General features: G+C 42.1%; 1 protein-coding gene across 14 annotated transcripts in view; it reads right to left on the bottom strand.

Moving 5' to 3' along the window:
• Positions 1 to 259: 259 nt before the first annotated feature.
• The window catches only part of mef2cb (myocyte enhancer factor 2cb), a 117,051-nt gene continuing 100,220 nt past the window's right edge, over positions 260 to 17,090 (bottom strand). For all 14 annotated transcript variants that reach the window (XM_044195449.1, XM_044195447.1, XM_044195455.1 and 11 more), the window contains 2 exons: positions 4,075 to 4,173; positions 260 to 583 (listed from right to left, as the gene is read on the bottom strand). The gene's annotated coding sequence lies outside the window, so the exon portion shown is untranslated. The remainder of the gene's footprint in view (positions 584 to 4,074; positions 4,174 to 17,090) is intronic.

Here is a 17,090-nt window from a genome sequence, read left to right as displayed (position 1 = left end):
TTTTAAACAGGGAGGCTTCTTGGTACTGTCTGAAATCTGTTTCCTCACATTTCGTAAGTCTGTCAGGATGAACTACAACTGTGTCAGGTGTATGATTTTGATCAGGAAGCATGGTGCTTTGATCACCCTGCCAGCTTTTATCAGCATGCGTGCTCTTTTCATAACCAAATAGGACCCAATTATGTCAAGCACATTGTTCTTTACCTGGAGTGCCAAAGCACTACACAGAAAGGAGGAAATAACTCCACTAAAACATCACTTAAAGGGAAGAAAAATGCCTTTATTTAGCTGTCAAAAATATACTTGTTAGACTCAATCAATTACATGAAATAATTTTCAGTGTGTATTTTCTTATTAAGTATTATCCAATATAAAAACTAAAAAATCACAGTATTTGTCATTTTGGCCAACAATCTTATATAACCACATGACAGAAATACAGAAATAAAGTGCAGTGTAGGTCCAAGTGTTGTAGAGAGTAATGTGAAGCTCCTGGAGCATCTTGAAGCTCCTGGAGCATCTTGAAGCTCCTGTCTCAATGAAATGCAGGCTCCTCTGTAGCTGATCAGGAAGACTCATTCACCTAAAAAAGAAAACGTGAAAATGATTTAAATAATTCAAAGACGTTCTGGAAATAACAGTTGATCATTTACCTTCTATTACATATCATTCGATCAGAACTCCATGAAAAAACTTTTTCTTCACATTTCCTCTTTGAAACTATAGTTTAAGTGTGAGACTAAATCATCATTCCCTGCCAGAGGGAAGCTTACAAAAACCTGTTAGTTACAGTTTACCCACGACAAACACATAACCTCTGTATGTGCAGTTTTCCATTGCTAAAGCATGAGGGACAACACTTGTAGAGTTTCATCACATCCCAAAGCAAGATCCTTGAATGAAAGGAGTTCCTGGTGTACTTGACGGTGACAAAGGCCTCAACAATAGCCGCTGACATTAGTCCCCCTCATATCACACTGCACTTTCCTCCCATTGTTCCCCCTTCACTTCTCACATGTATTGTCTTACGTGATATCCTTAGAACCTGATAAGACGCCTGGTGAAGGTTTTTGTAGCTGAGGACACAGGCCTGGGAGTGTCTCAGGGTTACAGCTGCTTATTATTCTCTCATAGAGGAGACTGGGAGACTGTAGGGTCTGGGGAACGCCTTATCGAATCCCCTTTACAACCAGCCTAACCTGGGTTACCTGCACCTCCAGCCCTTCCTCCATTACTCTTGCCATATACCTGACACTCCCTTCCTCCAGAAAGACATTATGGTATTACATTTCCCTGAAACTATAGAGCTTGTTGACAAGCATGGGAGGTATTCTGGGGCCCACTATGAATGTATAGGCTGTACAGAACAGCTGGGGTCATTTGAGACAGTAAGGATGCCTGGCTGGCTCAGTTAAATCTTAAATGTTTGGTGTCACTGTCTGCATTCTCTGACACCAAAGGCAGAGCAACACATCATTTTGGGATCCCATGACTTCAACAGAGGTTACTCTAAATGTATTTGCTGATTTATCTTGTCAGACACTTGAAATCTCTTGAAAGTGGATTACATCCCTTGCAAGTTGCTATAAGTCAGCAACGCCCCTCAGTTTTTTCCAGGAATTCAGAAAGTACAAAAGTACTATTTTGGCCAGGTTGTCTCCTTCAACAAATTTCTCTGATGTTTGGCTGACAGTACAGAACAGTTTGGGGGTTGGCAGGGGGTCCCTGGGCCATCAACAGCCAAACTCAGCCAAACTCCAAAAGATGAAGGCATGTGGATTCAGAAAACTCAAACACGCCACCCTGCCTGCTCACAGCACCTCAAGGGCACACACTGCACTGGCTGGCCTGCCTGTCTATCTGTGGCAGCTGATCTTAGTCAAAGCTACATGTGCCTCTCCCTGCATCCTCCTCATCTTCTCTGCTGACAATGCAGTTTAATGCCTATATGTAAGGTTGATGTCTGCAGTGTGTGTGTGTATGCACATGGGTCCCGGGCTTTGCTGATGGCTCTCAGTATCTCTAACAAACAAAGAATTTGACAATCACCAACTGAACGGATAGATTAGAGTTTGATGTTTATAAGGTAAATGGAAATAGCTGCAACAATGTTCTTCAGGGGTTGATCAACTTTTTAAGCATGTGGCATTTCTGGTCGTGAATCAATCAGTGATGTCAAAGCAGATATTTTGCCATAACTAGGCAAATTACTTCAATTCAGGACTAACTGGGTTATATTAAATACGAGACATGTTGTACAAGACACAAGAAAAAACACTGTAACAACACTATACATGTGAAACAACCGCTGCAAAAGCAATATAGTTATTTTTGCTCACAGACCCTTTCTTGCCTTTACATGTTTCCTACACTCAAACCTGCAAAGTCATCTTTACAAACTGGGCCATGTTTTTATAGTTTGGCCTTGATCTTATCAGTTGTGAGCTTTAAAGCAGACCCACAGGGCATTGCGACAGCTTTTTTTCTTAATGATCCAAACCACTTACAGTATTTAGAAATGAAAGAATTACTATAAATGTACTATAAATGCCCAACTGACCCAGTTTAACTGAGTGGTGGTTATTGGTGGTGGTGGTGTTTCAAAACTGCCTGATAATCCATTTTTGCATTGATCCACACACTCTGTGTCTAGGAATGTCATTGTCTTGGGGCCTTTGCAATGAAAATGGTGAAGATATGTGCTAATGTCTTAGCCACAATAAACAAAAGCCAAAATATGGAAAATGAAACACAAGATATAAAAAAACAAAAGAATATTGTGTAGTGTAGTGTAATTATTTTCAACACATCTTGTAACACTAAATAACATATCAAGAAATTAAGTGTAATGAAAAAAATAATGTAATAATAACTATATATATAATTACACTACACTACACAATCTTTTGTCATTCTAATTTTGGGGATTCTTCAATGCCAGTAGACCCAGATTTTGGATTGTTGTCATGCTCTCCATCACAATGCGCATTTATGCGGAAAAATACAGGAATTTTTGGGAGTGGTCTCCCCTCATCCACAAAAAAGGATTTCATGTCAAAGTGTCCCACAGGAAATTGACAAAGGCAGAAAGTAGTGCTTGGTGTTGCCCTAAGTCTGATAACAGGGTGGAGGAGTTGTATGCCTTGCTCTCCTCCTGCTAACTACTCCCAGTAGACTGCAGTCAGATGCCTCCTCTCTCGATGAGGAGGCATCCGCAGAGAACAAGCTTCAACTGAAGCCTATCAGAACTGGAGGAGACAACTTATACAGACTCAGTGCAGGAGACACATGATGCATTCACATGCATGCATGCATACAGCTAAAAACAAGTGCTTGCACTATCTGTAACACTACTTCATTTACATTATATAATCTGGGACTGGCGTAGGTTTGGACACATACTACTGCACACACAGATGCCAACAAACAGACTGGGGACAATACATAGACACACATGCACACAAATGCATGGACATGAATACTAAACACGCACAAAGACACACAAACACACAAACACATCTTTCTGCCATCCCATTCGCTCCCTTTCTCTACCTATCTCTGTCCATGCTTCTGAACCTCAGGGAGACATATTCTTTTTCATCTGACAGTATAGATGGAAACAGACATGTTCAAAACACATAACAATGGCCTCACCTGCAGTGAGGAGGCTCTATGTTTTGTATGCTTGAAGCACTGCATTATCTCCTAAGTGTCTAGCAACCCCAGTATAGTAAATAATGGATGCTCCTCTTCCTTCTGAAAACCCTCTTTCACTTGAGGGACCAGTCATGGTTTACCTGTATAAATGCCCTTTCTGTGTCTTTGGAGAAATGGATAGCACTAAAGGATGTGGGTCAGACGATTTCATTAGCACAGCATTTCTTTCTGTGTCTCCTTCAATCAGCCGTTTGACAGATGCAATGTCACTCAAAATGTCTTACAGACACTTTTATATAGAATTCTTTGAGAAAAAGGATGCAGAGACTGCTGATCCATAGCAGGGAATTCGTAAAATATAGCCCATATAACAAGAGGGTAGAAATGATAATGCTTGAAAGGAGAGAGTGCAGTCACCTCTGAGATCAGCTGAATATCCTTGAGGTCTTTAGCCTGGAGACTCCGGTCATTATGCCATGTGTTTATGGGTCATGATCTATGAGGTCTCCATCCAACCTAAAAACACAGGAAAGGCATAATGTTTAGTGCTGTAGATGTACATATACACTCAAACAAGCACACATACAGTAAATAAAGATGCAAGGTATACATATCACTGTACACATTTTACAAACGCTGTATGGAATCAGACTTTATTAGATGATGAGTCCTATATGACTTTTTGACCTACTTGTTTCGCTATACTTTGTACATTAAAGCAAAACACCAAGTAGGATTGGACAGGACTATTGTGTGCCACTACGTAACTAAGTCTCTTTGGTCTCCCTTCCTCATTCATTCTGAGGTTACATCGAAAGAGTTTCAGCTATTGTGAATTATTTACTTGATTCACCATTCGGGCCTTTAACCCCTCAGCAAATGCACACTCAGGGTTAAAAATACACTCCCACTGGACTCTACATGCATGTGTATGTGAGCGTGTGCGTGTGTGTGCATGTGTGTGAGCAGGGATGTGGGTTTTTAAAATAAAACAGTATACGTATAAGCCATGACACATAAAGCACCTTCCATTCTCTCTCTCTCTCTCTCTCTCTCTCTCTCTCTCTCTCTCTCTCTCTCTCTCTCTCTCTCTTTTACAGACACACACACACACACACATACTCTCTCACACAAACATATGTTTATTTCACTATCCCCTTAGGGGACAGACATAATGCTTTCCCTAATTCCTTACCCCAAGCTTAACCATCACAACTAAATGCCTACCCTTAACCCTTACCCTAACCCTTACCTTAACTCAATTGTAACCTGTACCCTAGAAATAAAGTCTTAACCCTCAAAAAGCAGTCTCTACCCATGAGGACCTCAATTTTTGTCCCCACGGTGACACAAGTCCCCATGGGTTAGTGTGCATTCAGGTTAAACTGGGATATAAGAACATGAAACACACACACACACACACACACAGGAACTCATCAGAGCATCATTATGTGGGTACCTTCTGAGGGAGAATCCAGGCTATCCCAGATGGGATTATTATAACACAGCTTGATCTGTGCAAGAGCTACGAGTATGATCGTGTGAGTCTCTGTGTGTGAGAGTGTGTGTTAGTGTGTGTGCATGTTTATTACAGAGTAAGTGAGTCCTGACCTGTGCTTCATGACCTGAGTGAATGTGAGGGTGCACCTCTCTGCGTCTGTGGAAGTATAAAATATATAGTACCACCATAAAACTGTGCAACGCCGAACCATTGACAAGAAGGCATTTTCCTTGAGAACTGTGTCAAACTACAGAAACTGGCTTACATTCATGTACAAGAGAGTATGTCTGCAGTGGGCATATTCATGTTCTCTGAGTCAAAGGCTGAATTAAAGGTGTCTGGGACACATGCCTGTCTAACAGCAAACTGACTGAGGCTGCAGCAGCTTCCCTGTCGGACTGAGTGAATATTAATGTCACCAAGATATGTGGGCCTTAATGGATCTGCACACACACACACACACACACACACACACACACACACACACACACACACACCGACACCAACTCAACTTGGCCATGTTGCCGTGGTATGTCTCTGGCATGCAGCAGTGTTGTCATGGATACCCCCAGACACATCCGCCATCCCATAAGCGGGGGGATGCTGAGCGCTTCAGAGGGGCTGGCGCCGAGGCTGCGCCCCACTTCCCCCAAACCCTCATCCCCCATTCTCTATCCCCTTCACCCAAAACTGAATCCCTGTCCCTTATTCTCCCCATAAACCGGCTCATCCTCACAAAGGCTCTCTGCTTGTCAACTGGGTAGGCCTGGAAGCACACAGCAGCTATCTTGTCCCAGTGTTGGAGCCTTCATTGCTCTTAACTGGAATGAGTTGTAATGTAACTGGAACATGGATAGAACAATGAAGAGTGAGATATAGACAGAGAAAACCACGCCAGTACCAGTTTAAATCTTGTCTGAGAAAACCTAAAATAGATGTTGAACAGGGAAAATGAAAGACGTTTTGTGTGTATGTGTGTTTATGGGTGTGTGTGTTAGCCCTCAGGGCTATGGTTAAGCCTGTAGTTTATCCTGAACTGATCCTTTTCATTAGCTATTATCAATAATTCAACATTGCACTTGCTTTAATGGTTTAATGTGGGAAAACCCTCAATCCACACACATTCACACTGACACACGCGCATACTCGCACACTCTACTTAATAGCACTTACTCTCTTGGCCTGCGCCAACGCCACTGAGGTGAATATAGATGTGTAAACGTGCACATAACACAGTCAGTGCTAAAGCTTTCAAAGGTAAATACCTATCAATCACAAAAACCATTTTGCCCTACCAGGCAGTCATAGGATCCCTTGATTTAGAGAAGAAATAATTCATTATTTCCCTACAAAAGTCTGTTTTACTGTATATCAAGTTATATTTGCAATAAAAAGGCACATCAAATCCTCTACTCTGAGATGAGGAAATGAAAGGGTTAATCTTTTATGACGTGTCCCCTCCCATCTGTGCTCCCTTTTGCCCTCCCTTTCATATTCTCCAGTATGGCAGTGCTCAGTGCCTGCACATATGCTGAAAAAAAAGAATCCTCTTTGATTGGAAGGCTAATTTGAAGTGTCAATTATTCTTATGCAAATTAAGGTACAGTTTCTCACGTCTGAAATAGGTTGGGGGCGCAGATGGGTGCGTGCGTGGGTGCATGCGTGGGTGCATGCATGCGTGTGTGCATGTGTGTGAGTGTGCATGCAAGCACAAATCTCCCTCCAAAAATATACAGTTCCATTCCATCCCCCCTCCAATGATTCATCTATACCTCTTAGGGAAAAAAGCTGACATACAAAGACAGCCGGCATAATGGAACGAGGATATTTGCATGCACACTGTCCACACAGAACGCCAAACGCATCATAAATTGAGAATACAATGCCAAAACAATAACAAAGCCGTAAAAGTGCAAGTCAGCGCCCAAAACATTCGACAATACGGCAACATGGTTCTATGTTGTAATGTAAATAATGAATGATATTGCGTAAACAGGAACACAACAATCAGTATCAAGGTAAGTATCGTGGGCAATCAAAACAATTTACCAAAGCTTTTGTCATTTAAACTCTTTCCAGTAACATCCTCTTTTACTATTGCCATACCAGAGGTGCAAGCAAGAAATATAATCCCAGTGTCTGTACAGAGAGAGAAGTACAAGAAGATCCTGTTTAAAGAAAAAGGGAGAGAGAATGGGAAAGAAATTGAGAGCGACAGAGTGTGCCTAAAAGCATACGTTGGTGTCTAAGTACAGTATGTGAATGGGTGCACGCTCCTCTTTATGGTAATTAAAGCTTTGGACTCAAACCTGAATCTGGATGAGAGATTTAGACTGACAAAGAGAGACAAAGTGAGGATGAAAAAGGATGGGAAAAAAGAAGCAGACAGACAGAGGACTCTACAAACAGAGTCTGTTGTCTGACCCTCTCAGCTGATGTGGTGGTTCAAGTAAAAGAAAAAAAGGCTTTTCAGGCCCAAAACAGGATCAAACAACCTGCTGTGGAGTCCGGTTACACCATAACAATGGCTGACATTCACTCTCAGCCTCAACACACAAGCTTTTACCTCAAAGGGTGTAGAGGGAGAAAGTAAGTCTGGTTTGGAGGATGGGTGTGTGCGGGTATGGAGGGAAGTATAGCGATATCTTAGACGATAATGGTGTTCAGCAGATTAGATGGTATCAGCCTACCATGTTTGTTTTCAACTGTCGGCTTCTGCAGCTCTACTGAGATCTATGGTTAACCCCGCAGGCACTCTCAATCTTAAGGAAACTTAGATATTGTTGGAGAAAATGAAGTACTCTGATAGATAGCATTCAAAACTCGTAGATAAAGACAACTGGTGAAGAGAGAGTAGCTGAGGACAGATCATTGTTTATAAAGTGAAATACAGAGACATCTTTGAAACCTGAAAACCTGCCATTGTCAAATCAGTTATTGTCCGACTGATCGCATTGAACATTTGATGGACTTTTAATTGAGTGGTGAATGAATTAGTTATTTTTTACTCTTCCCTTCATTAGCTCAGGATTTTAAACTCAGTCATATTGACAGATTCCTAAAGATATCATATAGCCAACTACAACAGCTGTCCCTATAAGCTTCTCTGTCCACAGCAGACAATCTGATTAATCACAGACCCACAATAGACAGCTACTATCTGCTAACCTCCTAAGACCCTGCTTCTCAAGCAATGAAGAGCAGCTATGGCAATTTGTATTTGTTTTGCATTGGTTCAGTAGTTCTGAAGAAATTAGTATGCAGTCAGGGATGGGAGAGCTTGTCAAGATCAGGGGGAAATCTCTACCCACCCACCGGGTGGATCTACATTCATGAACAAGGTTGACAAGAAAGCTGACTAGTGTAAAGACAAGGAGCAAATAAAATGGCGGAGAACACCATGAATATTCTTTTTCATATGACTGCACTGAGAACACCTTCATAGACAGGCTGTTTCTCTATCTGTCTTGTATGTCTGTTCATCTTTCAAGACACTCACTCTCTCTTCTCACACCCTCTAGCCCCTCTTCTCTTTTCCAAAACTATGTGTCATGCACGTCAAAATGCTATGGCCAGTCCTTTTGAGGGTGTTCTGCTGGACCATGGAGCGAATAAACATCCATGTCAGGAGAAAGCGATCTGGGGCCCTTCTCTCACTGAGCCCGAACTCTCCTGGGAAACACACAGCTCATACAATGGATAGAGTAGGCCTTTTGTTGAGTCTCTTGGAGCTGCAGGGCTAGCTCTGGATCAAACAGGGGTATGTGTGTGTACATTTCACACACGCGCAAGCACACACACACACACACACACACACACACACACACACACACACACACACACATCACTAAGTAAACTTCTTCACCCTTTTGCAGTAGTTACCAAAGGCAGGAAGATGAATTTGAAATAGCCAGCAGGAGAAGAGAGAAGAGACAAAGAAGAGAATAGTGACGTAAATCAGTGTCTGATTTAGACTGGTTTAGTGTCAGTCTAAAGGAGCTTTCTGTTGTACTATATACAAATCACAGTTCAAAGCCTGTGGCTGGGCTCCCTCCTGGGGTCCAAGGCAGGGAAATCCTGCAGGGAAGTGTCTAATGCTTGTGGGTAGCCTGTGTGTGTGGCACAGTTATTTATCACATAAGCTTGAGACATTTCTGAAATATATGATCTAATATTGGGATGAGATAATGAGGCAGGGGCTGCACAAAATGGCAACACAAGAGGAGAACCAGTGTTGTTAAATGATTGCAATTGTACTTGTCTACTTAAAAAAAAAACTTCGAATGAGTGCACTGTAGATGCACATTGATAATATGCTGTATGTAGCTCTATCAGCCTTCACCATTATCTAAGAACTGTGTTTATCATGGTTGAATAGTGTGAACGAATGTGGTGACAATGCAGACACTAGAAAACAAAACTGCTACCGTTCATCCCCTCTTCTCAGAATGCATTTTAATAAATTTCCATTTGAGCCGCTGCCTTGCTCCTGACCGTCTGCCCCTCGTGTTGGATCTATGGGAATTCTCCTCGCTGAAATGAACTCACACCGTCTGACCCTATTCATCCCCAAGACTGCACTTTCTCTGGGACTCCCCCTTTTTCCAGTCCCCCAGTTTCCCACAGACCCCCTCTCTCCTCTCTCCCTCTCTCTTTTTGCATCCTCCCCTTTCTTTCTCCCTACCTTCCCACTGCCCCCTCCCCTTCCAAGTCTCTGCCTTGCTTTCAACTCCAATTTTGGGCACAATGAAGTTGTTCTGGCTGACAGTTTGGCCAGTAGAATAAGTGTTGTTTGAGCCTGCTGTGTGGCCCTGTAGTGGGCCCATTCTCCCCCTCGCCGGCTCAGTTACTGAGAGCCTTGTTGGTGGGACACGGAAGCCATCCGTCCCCACGCTCCCACCCTGACCCAAACAATTAGCCTCAAACTGCACTCAGGCTCACCTGTGCCTCCTCTTTACATACTGGCACATATGCATGGACATATGCATACACAAACACACAAAAAGAGCTGTTTACTATCTAATCCTCCAGTTCTCAGCAAATAAAGAGCACTTCTGCAACTTGAGATTTGAAAGTGTATAAGGTCTTGAAACTTCTTTCTTTCATACTCTTGTTTATGTTATGAGTTACCATGTGGTTCTCTTCCATATAGTATCTGTTATGGTGCAGTTACTGCTACATCACAGCCAGGTTGGCCTGATTTACTCAGTTACTCCATGTCTTGTAGGACGTGTCAGAAAGGATTCTGTATTGGGGTCAGCTGGAAAGACAAAGCCTGCAGCCCTCTCTCCTCTGTCGCTTTCAGTAAGCATCAACCAGCCTCTCTTTCTCTCTCCCCCCTCTGCCCCCCCTTACTCCCTGTGTTTCTTTCCCAGTTCTCTGTTTTTCTGTTCCAATGAGTTATCAAACAAATGTAAAAATTCACACTATAAATATCCTTCTTGTGTGTATCCCCTCTGACACCTACACACACAAAAGCACACACACACACACACACACACACACACACACACAGAAGCCAGGACATGAGAAAGTGACTGGGAGAGGCCCTGATGGGGGGACCATATGTCCAGGCGTTGTATATCAGTCGGCTCGCCCTCAGCACTCTGCCAGACCACCATAACTTAGTTTGTCTTCAGCACAAGGTTTGGTCAAAGCTTGGCTGGGTTCATTAGGAACCTATTCTCTGGAGCCAATGAAGCTCAACAGACCTCCAACAAAGGAGCTAATCACACCCTCCCTCACCTTCGCTCTGTCTCTAAAAACTCTATATACTATTTCTCAATCATTTACTAAACAGAAACCAAATATAAGTAATCACTTGGTGCCAAACAGTGGTTACTGTTAACCAACAGTTAGATAATATAGCACAATCTGTAGACTGTAGAGCATGAAGAATAAACAATCACAGCAAAAGCAGAATTGCTAAATGACAGAAAATAGCAATTCTCTAATAGTCATACCTTTCATTTGTTTGTGTCTAGACAGTGGACCTACGAAGTGTCATGTTCTCACCTGACAGACTCTTTGCCGTCTTGTATGCGAGTGTTAGTGAGATGCCGTGTGTAGAGTGTACGCCTAACAATGCGTTGTGCACGCATTTGAGTGCACGTGTGAGCAAAAGGATGTGGCGCACTGACAATGGAGAGCCCCAGGCTGCTGAACACTGCTGAATACTTGAAATGACCTTGAACCTCATTCCCCATTCCCATGGCTGCAGGGACGGTGAGCATGTCTGTATGTTTGTGCATGTGTGTTTGAAAAGAAGAACAATGAGGCTTTGCACTTTGCCTATGCACATAATAGCTTCTCCAAAATTCTGTAAGAAGAAGTTAGGGTCAAAACATTTTCAAAGAATCTATAGTGAATAATGTCAGTGAGATTTCATGGCCATTGAAAAAGTTAGTGTTGTTCTCTACAAAAGTGGAAATTTTGGACATTTTGTAGCAATAAAGACATTTTCAGAGAGAGCTATCCACTTTCACATGTGTGCCCCACCACCTCCCAGCCTGCAGTGACTGTATTTGCTCACCCTGCATCCAGCAGAGAAAGAGGTTATCTCCATACCATGTCCCCTACTGTGCACACAGGCTACAGGCAAGCATTACCATGGCTGATCTGGACATGGCTTAAACACACAGACACTGTACACACAGGATGGTCCCAAAGCACATAAATACACACACACAAACAGACACACATTCATGTGCACGCTAATGAAGAGGACTTGGTGGGTTAAGAATGGCGGCAGGGGGTAGGGATGACGAAGGGAGACCCAGCAAGGGGTGGAAAAGGCCATGTCACCAGGTCCTGCTTGGACACAAATGTCAGCAGCATGACTACCTGTACATGGAGACCCAGCGGTGAGAGAGCACAGGAGATAGTCAAGAAGAAACAGATAAAAAGGACAGGAACAGACATTACCGCCTCAAAACAAACAGAGCTACATAAGGTAGAGAGAAAAGCTTAACAATGTAAAGAACATATTTTGAGATCAGGTTTTAGGAAAATTATTTTACCTTAAACCTAAAATGATTCATACCGAACTGAAAGATGTAACACAGTGCAGAAGACAAGCTGTGTCTTTTTATCTTTCATATTTTGGGTGGTTTCTAAATTATTTCAGAAAGGGGGAAGGGGTTGGCAAAACATGGCAAAGACAACCTCTTTCCATGTAACAGCTATGAAACAATTTCTATTGTTAACATATTTTATTGAATATTAATTGAGCTGACTTTAGCTCTATGCAACATGAACACATAAGGTATTTTTCCAAAACATCACCTTACAGTCAGATGCATTACTCAAATAGATGGAATACTCCCACCCCTCCCTCTCATGCCCTATGTTACCATTCCTGCTCCCCATCCATTAGATGTTGAACATTTCAACTTTCAAAGTGGAGAGGGAACACAATGCCCTCTGCAGCCTAAAAACATTGAATACATTATAAGCATTTTGCACTTGCACTTTAATATTCCAACAGCTACAAACAAACAAGCACGCATAAAGTATATACTGAGATTCTGAGGAAAATACAATGTTTTTTTTCTCTCTTTTAAAGGTCAAAACACAACCCTGCACCATTCTGAGGCACTTTGAAGACCAACAAAACATTTCTACACAAGCACTAAATGTTAAAAGAGATAAAATCCACTTTACAGCATAACATGTACATTGTGATGCATTTTGTATTCATCCATACATTAGCAAATAAACTCTTACAGATAGTGCATGTGTACTGTAAGCAGGGGACTTGTAGTTCATGTAAAATGTAAACAACATGTATGTTTTTTGTACAGTACAAACAGCACAGAGTGAAAATTGGAAATACAAACACACATACGCAAACACACAGAGACACAAACTTATACACAGTCACAAGGTTACACATAACCAAACAGACAGTGGCAATACAAGCTTAGATCCCAAAGGACAATAAAGGGGCAATATCAGACATTATAATACATAAAATAATCTATTTTCATTTTAGCATTAAATTGTACAGTGGATAAAGGGTGAATGAGATATGATATGATATCCATCATATAATATTTTAATGCTGCATTTCAACTTAATAATCTAATAACCATGACCTGTATCAAACATCATTCTGAAGGAAATGTGTACACAGATTATATAAGAAATTGTGTTCAACACTACATAGTATTATGTTCCATGGCACAATGGGAAATGTGATTTAAATATACACAAACATACACACAAACACACACATATACACACACACAATCGCCAGAAGGCCATAGAGTATAAATGCCCTGGCAAACACAGCAACATCATATTCCCTGAACCCAAACCCATGGCTATCTTCCTCTGAGCATGCACTGTCTTCAGAAAAAAATAAAAATAAAGTCTTACATCCTGACTCTTAATACTTTTCCTTTCTCCCCTTTTCCTTCATTTCCTTTTGTTTCCTCCATTTCCAACCTCTGCCTGGAATCACAGCAAAGTTCCACAGTGAAAGCAATGTGTTCCACTCATCACCGGCACTTTTACAGATCCTCAGCCAGACAGTGGTGATTTGTGCCTGTGTTAAGGCAGAACTACTCCTTGCCTCTTTCACAATATAGATTGCTGCCATTATCTGGAGCTATCCCTCTAGCTGACACAAAAAAAGAAGAAGAAAACATGGGGAGAAAAGGATGAAGGAATTTCACCCAACTGCTGTATGAATTGCTGATGGGACCTGAGTGACAATTTGGTATGCAATTGTCAGTGTCAGTCACAGAGACATTGTCATGTCTGATTCCCATCTTGTGGAGCAAAGCTTTAGTGGGTACAGTGTGTTGTCAGAGGACAGTTTTCCATTGAGGATGTCCAATCAGCATCACAACGCTTTTCTTGGTAGTTGGAGGGGACTAACTAGGGTTTGTAGATTAACTTTGGTTGCTATATATGCTATTAAATGTATTCACACACACACACCTACACACACACACAGACACAGACACACACACATTTTACATTGAGCCAGGACCTTTGACTGTAGCGGAACCTGACTAATATTTCAACTAATGTGGAGTGAATGTGACGGAAATGCAAATTCAATGCTGTCCCCTTTCACATTGAGGAATGAAATCAAGTCTTTTGTGGCTGCTGGGCATTGAGGGTGGGAAAAACCGCAAGGCGAGAGGGTTCCTTGGGCCACTCGTTTGGGCTGTGAATGAGCCAGTGCCCAGGCGGGAAAGATGGTGTGCCAGTGGTGTGCTCTTTGCTAATTGATTGCCTCTACTAACAAGAGCATAATGTATTCTATTGTGATCATCCTTTGCCCATGTTCATTAAACCAGGAAGCAGATCTTTTCTTTTTGTCTAGCTCCTGTCCCTTTTCTCTCGCCATCTCCTCTCATCCCCCCTCCCAATCCTCTTTTTCTTTCTCCGTTCCTCTTCTCTCTGCCCCTCTCTCTCTGCATGGGAAAGGTGATGCAAAGGTGGTATGACAGGCAAAGCATCCCTCGCCATCCCAAATGCAAAAACGAAGAGGAACAAAGGACAGATGGAAGGAATAGAGTAGGTGGCTGGTAGGATGATGCGGGACGGAAGTGTGGATGAAAGGATGAGAGGAAAAGACAAGGACAAGAGATGATGTCTGAGAATATAGAAGGATATGGAAACAAGAGAAAGGTGGTGGGAAAAGAAGACACAATGCAAGTGTGAAAATGATCAGAGAAGCACCTCTTGCCATCTCGCTCCATCCCTCTTTTTCTCCACTTCCCCCTCACACCCTATCCTCTGTTCCTGTCAGGTTCCCACTCGCTCCTCCTTTCCCCCACACCTCTTCTTGTTACCCCCCTTCTCCGCTCTTGCCCCTTTTTCACCCACCTCCCTTCCCCGCTTTTGCTTCTCACCCCATCTCTGGTTCGCCTCTTAATAAGAGCTGGCGGGACAATAGTACCATTGTTGCCCGTGTTTGGGAACCCTGCTGAAACAATCGCTGTTTACCCAAGCAGTGGCACAGCCTGGACCCTCTCCTTCATTACAGCTGGGCCAAGTCTGATTAAGTCTGTTCCGCAAGTGCTACAATAAGCCACTGAGCCAGCCACTACGACTCATCCACTCCCCTCTGTCTTTTCTCTCTCCCTCCATCTCTTTCTCCAACACTTCCTCCACTGTCTTTCTTTTACAGTCATAACTTTATTTGGATTTTCTCACCCTGTATGTGCCCTGCTTCCACTTGCTAGCATTGTTGCCCTCTGATTTACATATTGTTCATCACCAGTGACCAGGAGAATCACATTTACCATAGAAGGAGTGTAAGAGAGAGAAATAAACACATAGAGAAAAAAGAAACAGAGCAGAGATGGAGTATTAATGATAAGTTTTTCAAAACCATTAGTTGACTCTGATCTATTTTCAGAATGACCTTCATAATCTAGGACAAAGCTAATTTCTTTATTAAAAAAAATCCCACTAGGGTTGAACATGCTGCAGGCAGTGGAAATATGACTGACTGCAAGAAATAAGAAAAAAACTCTCTTTCCATAATGGTCTCAGATCATAAAAAACATTGGCATGGAGGTAACGTTATCAAGCTCTTGCTTGTGGTGGAGACGCAGTGAATCAGTGGATTGAAAGCCTTTTCACTCAACCACATCCCTCAGCTCTGTGGCATGTAACAGAAGTATGCTACCAGCACTATGCAAAACAGCATCATGAATATGCGTAATTAGGTGGGACTGGTGTAATTTTTCTGGGTTATAGGAAGTGACATTTGTGGGGCAGGAGCATACATCAGCATAGACACAACTGACAAATGCATAATTCTTTTCTCTGCAATAAGGCATTTTACACTTTGCAAAACAAAATATACAGTTTATACACTTAACAGCCGCATGCAAAACTGTGCAAAATCATTCAGATAAACATACACACACACCTATGCATTGACATGCACAGTTGAACAAATATGGAATTAAAATACTGGAAAAAGCACTGTGTACATGGCACTAAAAGAAATACGTGAATTTGGACACAAATATAAACTCAAGATCACAGTCAGTTTTTTTAAAAAGCTGTAAAGTAACACAACAACAGAGAGACAGATAGCTAGAATACATTTGTTTTCACTATAGAAAAAGGAGAAAATAAAGGTTGTGTCTAAAAGTAGTAGATATGGGGAAATCAGAGGGACACAATTACTCAGTGATAATGGAGGAAACCTGAAATAAAAATAAAATAAAATAAAATATTGCCCAGCCTTTTGAAGGCAGAAGGACACAAAGACTGCTATTGCCAAGCAACAAGGTTAAAGGAGACCGAACCGATACGCATGGGTGTTTAACATAATATGCTACTAGATATCAGCTGGTAATGAGCTTTAGACATTGGTGTTAGCGACCAGGAAATGCAGCACTGCTGATGAGAGTCGAAACAAATTTCTCTCCACACATAACCATGTTGTTGAGAAATACCTGGAAATCTAGGAATATTTTCTGCTTTTTTAAAACAACATCAAATTACTAAGCATCCATTATAATATAAGGTATATTTTTTTTCTTTTTTTTGCATTTGTATTTAATATAGATGAAGCTTCAAAAGAACTGAACATGTGAATAGACAAATAAGGACAGGCACATGGGCACAGGTACACTGACAAAAGCATCTATTAATAATTGGATCATATTCTCACACACTCACTTACACACACACACACACACACACACACACACACACATGCGTGCACACTTTCAACACACTTCTCTAGCTCTTCAGAGAGAGCCAATTTATAGATACTGTACTGAACTGAACCCCCCTCACCACCTCTCGCCTCTCTCTTTGCCTTGCCATGCCCCCTTTCCCCATTCACCCATACAGACACAGACATAAACACACCGGCACGCACACCACCCTGCCACAATCCACCGCCCTGCCACACATAGTGAAGGGGAGGACACATCCCTCACAGCACCCA

The sequence above is a fragment of the Siniperca chuatsi genome, linkage group LG5 (assembly GCF_020085105.1).
Source record: "Siniperca chuatsi isolate FFG_IHB_CAS linkage group LG5, ASM2008510v1, whole genome shotgun sequence".
In the NCBI taxonomy this organism is placed as follows: domain Eukaryota; kingdom Metazoa; phylum Chordata; class Actinopteri; order Centrarchiformes; family Sinipercidae; genus Siniperca; species Siniperca chuatsi.
The sequence above is the reverse complement of the archived record's forward strand: the minus strand, read 5'-3'. Positions and strand labels throughout refer to the sequence as shown.